The 5,000-nt window shown below is 39.0% G+C and overlaps 1 protein-coding gene across 1 annotated transcript in view; it reads right to left on the reverse strand.

The window, feature by feature from the left end:
• The window catches only part of LOC144963347 (fasciculation and elongation protein zeta-2-like), an 83,487-nt gene that overhangs the window by 56,171 nt on the left and 22,316 nt on the right, over nucleotides 1–5,000 (reverse strand). The gene's annotated exons all lie outside the window — the stretch shown is intronic.

Consider the following 5,000-nt stretch of genomic DNA (forward strand, 5'->3'; position numbering starts at 1 on the left):
CGAAGTGGCAGAGTGGTTAAGCATTGCACTGTGATCCGAATGGTCTCGGGTTCGAGCCCCCGAATCAGGCACATTCGATTTGTTTGATTTTTTTTTAGGGGGTGGGGGGGGGGGGGGCATGATTATTAACCCCAATTTGCTCACTTGGACAACATGGGTGATTCTTGTTGACATCAGAATTTTTTTTTTTTTTTTGGATGATTTATTTATATTCATACATAGAATGGCTAGGCGATGTTATCTAATGGTCCCGTAGCGGAAGGACTTTTTTTTTTTAAATAATCACTAAATATGCTTAAAGTGAATCATAAATATACCTAAAAACAATCCATAAATTATATACCTTAAAAGTAATTGTCTGCGAATAATCGTCCATCGTTATTGACAGACCATGTCTGCGAATCATCGTCCGTCGTTATTGACAGACATGTCTGCGAATAATCGTCCACGTTATTGACAGACACTGTCTGCGAATAATCGTCCGTCGTTATTGACAGGCATGTCTGCGAAATATCACAGCGATTACAATTATAGAAACGACGCTCAAACTAGTAAACTACGGGTCCGAAGGCAAGTGCCATGATTCAAAAACCATATACGCTTAATTAAGGCAAAGTTTCTCTGTCGATCTGTTGCATCTCTTTTGATGACAACGGTAAGATATCATAATGTCGTACCCCGCCTGTAAATGGTTAAAACGGTTGTTTTTTTTTTTGGTTTTTTTTTTAAGGGTTTTACGGCGCTTGCAACACATTAAGGCCATATCAGCGCCAGTAAAAAGGAAAAAAATGGGATAGTAAAAAGTTCTAGAATTACAATTAAAGCACCCAAGAAAAAGTAAGACATAGGGCAACTGGGAACAAATAGGGATCAGATGAAGATTCCAAGAGCATACCACCAATGCACTTAGTTTGAGATCACTTATAAGTCTCATCCCGGACACAAGCACAAAATCCAACAAAGAGGAATACACTCAAATGCTTGCATTATACATTAAAAATAACAAATATAATAACATATAACTGAGAGATGATTTGCAAGGAAAAAAATATCATCTCCCAAAACAATAACTATGCATTTGACTGTTTCCCTCCCAGTCAAGGACACCGGCCAGGGTCGGGACAAAACCGAGCAATCTCACACCAAGACAAAGACAGAAGGTAAGTTGGAAAACAGATATAAGGGGATAGAAGACACGGTAAGTACCTCCCTGCCCACTGTGGAGGTAGGGAACCCCACCCAGTAAAACGGTTGGAGCAAACTGGTTATAAATAATTTTAAAAAAAACACAAAAACTCCCTTTATTCATCCCCAAGGGGAAATTTGTCTTGAGGGTCTATCCCGAGAGAAGACTGGAATAACCGAGGCGTCAGCCGCAGCGCAGCGCCGCAAAATGAGCTAGGGCGAGATGACTTGCTAAAGGCCACACAATGAGGCGGGTGATCGAACTCGGTAAATTTTGGGTACTAGGCAAGGACCGTGTCGATGATTCTCACAAACAAACACACCAACTGTTCTCTTAAACAAACAAACAAACAAACAAACAAACAAACGAACATACATTCTCAGAAACAAACGTACAAACTGATTATTCTCACAAACAAACAAACTGATTATTCGCACAAAGACACAAACAAACAAACACATAGACAAACAGAAAGAAAGACATTTTTTGTTTTTTTTTTGTTTGTTGCTTTAGGTCTCTTCCAACACAATTGAGGTTATATGAGAGACCGCTGAAACAAAAAAAAAAACAACAAGCAATCTAACAATAGTACAAATGTAAATCAAAATCATAACCTAAAGACATCATAAGCTAAATTATAAATAACCAAGAACAAACAGGCAGAAGATTTACAGAAAAAAAATATCCCCTGTCAAAAATACAATCACAAACCAAAGAAGCAGGATAGGCTAGTAAAGAGAAGAAGAAACGACATCACTATCGGATCGTACACCCATGCGAACATCATAGGTATATGATTCAAGGGTGATGCTCCCATCCAACCACCGCTAAAGAAAGACACATATAAACCCCAGTTCTGTTTGATCCAAGATAATAATAGGACGAGCAGAGGAGAAACCACGGCTCTCCAAAGATGAGACCCCAATCGATATAATCACTTTATTGTCACCGTCCTTGACAGAGGAGAAAAGAATCACTTTTCAGCCAAACTCTAAAAAAAAAAAAAAAAATACAAAAGTATCTTTAAAATTTTGGCCAGAAAATCCGTCCTTCAAATACTGATCGTTTAAAATGACACTCACTTTGTCCAAAACTCTCAAACATGGGAAATAATAAGGTCCCAAGTTTGAGACTTTTGGACAAGATTTCAATCCGTCGATTTTTGAAGGACGAGTTTTCTGGCCAAAATCTGTAAAATGTGTTGTTTTTTCGTTGTTTTTTTTTTTCTTCAGTGTGATGCAGTTTTGACGTTCCAATTGAAGATAAGAGCTACAAAACAGACAAGCGATTGCGACTCTCAATCTCTCTATTTTGACACTGGGTTTCAAAGCAATTCACTCGGCATTTAATGATGCGTCTCTTGTAATTATTTCGCAATTTCGTGATATGGCGAGAATATTGATAGGGAGAGTAAGAGGGAGAGGGAGAGAGAGAGAGAGAGAGAGAGAGAGAGAGAGAGAGAGAGAGAGAGAGAATGTGTGTGTGAGAGAGATAGACAGAGAGATAGATAGAGATAGAGAGATAGAAAAATAGATAAATGGATAGATAGATAGATAGATAGATAGATAGATAGATAGATAGATAGATAAATAGATAGATAGATAGATAGATAGATAGATAGATAGATAGATAGATAGAGAGAGAGAGAGAGAGAATGTGTGTGTGAGAGATAGACAGAGACACACACACACACACACACAGAGAGAGAGAGAGAGAGAGAGAGAGAGACAGACAGACAGAGAGATATATAGACAGAGAGATAGATATATAGATAGATAGATAGATAGATAGATAGATAGATAGATAGATAGATAGATAGATAGATAGAGAGAGAGAGAGAGAGAGAGAGAGAGAGAAAGAGAGGGAGAGACATAGAAAATGTCCCTCACTTTGTCCCAAACTCTCATACATGGGAAATAATAAAGTCCCAAGTTTGTTTTTTTTTTGTTTGTTTGTTGCTTTAGGTCTCTTCCAACACAATTGAGGTTATATGAGAGACCGCTGAAACAAAAAAAACAAGCAATCTAACAAAAATAGTACAAATGTCAATCAAAAGCATAACCTAAAGATATCATAAGCTAAATTATAAATAACCAAGAACAAACAGGCAGAGGATTTACAGGAAAAAAAATATCCCCTGTCAAAAATACAATCACAAACCAAAGAAGCAGGATAGGCTAGTAAAGAGAAGAAGAAACGACATCACTATCGGATCGTACACCCATGCGAACATCATAGGTATATGATTCAAGGGTGATGCTCCCATCCAACCACCCGCTCCCAAGTTTGTAACTTTTACTTTTACACAAGATGAGGGTCATTTCAGTCCATCGATATTTGAAGGACGAGTTTTCAGACCAAATTTTTTTAATGTGTTGATGTGTTTTTGGGTTGTTTTTTTCTTTTTTTTTGGTTGATTTTTTTTTTTTTTTTTTTTTTTTTTTGCTTTTGTTTTTCAGTGTGCGGCATTTTTGACGTTCAATTCAAGACAAGAGCTACAAAACAGACAACTCTCAATCTCTCTATTTTGACACTGGGTTTCAAAGCAATCATCGGCATTTACATGGCGTCTCTTGAAATATTTGCAATTTCGTGATTTGTGGGATCGGGTTTGAGAGTAGCAATCGAGATGAGTAGAAAGGGGATGAGTGAGGAGAGAGAGAGAGAGAAAGAGAGAGATAGAAAGAAAGAAAGAAAGACAGAGAGAGAGAGAGAGAGAGAGAGAGAGAGAGAGAAAGAAACAAAAAGAGAGAGAGGGAATGGGAGGGAGAGGGAGTGGGGGAGAGAGAGAGAGAGAGAGAGAGAGAGAGAGAGAGAGAGAGGGGGGGGGAGAAAGAGAGAAAAAGAAAGAAACAAAAAGAGAGAGAGGGAGTGGGAGAGTGAGAGGGAGGATAGGGAGAGAAAAAGAAAGAAAGAATGTCTTAGGATGTGCCCTTTTCAATAATCATATACCACGCAACGAGATGTACCAAGGTCACACTTATTATTAGTCTCTGGGTGTTGTTAAAACGGAACAAGGATCCACGTTCCGTGGTGGTAAATGGTGGGAACCGCCATTGCTGATTGGCGCGGCGCGCGTGTTTGGGTATGTATTGATTGTCTCCCCTACCCCACCCACAAACCCGTGAAAGTAGTCCGTCATGCTTTTCTGTCGATGAGTCAATGAGTTCGTTATTACTCACCATTTCAACGATCGCTCGCCCAATCATATATATAATACGGCTTTCCAGTTTCGTTTTCATTATGTTACTACCGCCCACCTTTGACCTTTGTTAACCCATAATTTGTCTGATCAGAGGGTTTCCATCCCCGTATGCTTCAACGTCACAACCCGTAGCCATCGTAAAGTTATAGCCTGACACTGACCAAAAAATGACGTCAAAATGCCAGTCTTTTGCCAAAAAATAAAACAAATCGTGAGTTGTATTCAATAGTTCAACCCATGACATAACTTGTTTCCTTGAGCTCTACTAACGACAACTCACTAGACGCTACACAAACCTAAAAAAATGACGCCAAACTGCCAGTCCTAGAGGGTTCTAGTGTCGGGCTATAGATAGTATGAAGATGACGTCACTCAGGTCTTTGTTATTGTTTTTTGCCATCCGCGTTTATGAGTAATGCTCACTGAACTGTATTAACTTGACTATAAACGTTCATGGATACACACAGTTTTGTGTGTTGGTCCATTATACTTCCGGATGGCAATGTTATGAGCTTCTTAGCCAAGCGCATACTATCGATATGTTAACGATGGCTACGCACAACCACTCTATCGCCATCACTGTCACCACTTTCATCACGACCACCATCG

The sequence above is a fragment of the Berghia stephanieae genome, chromosome 1 (assembly GCF_034508935.2).
Source record: "Berghia stephanieae isolate SIO BIC M18660-M18661 chromosome 1, UCSD_Bste_1.3, whole genome shotgun sequence".
Lineage (NCBI taxonomy): Eukaryota > Metazoa > Mollusca > Gastropoda > Nudibranchia > Aeolidiidae > Berghia > Berghia stephanieae.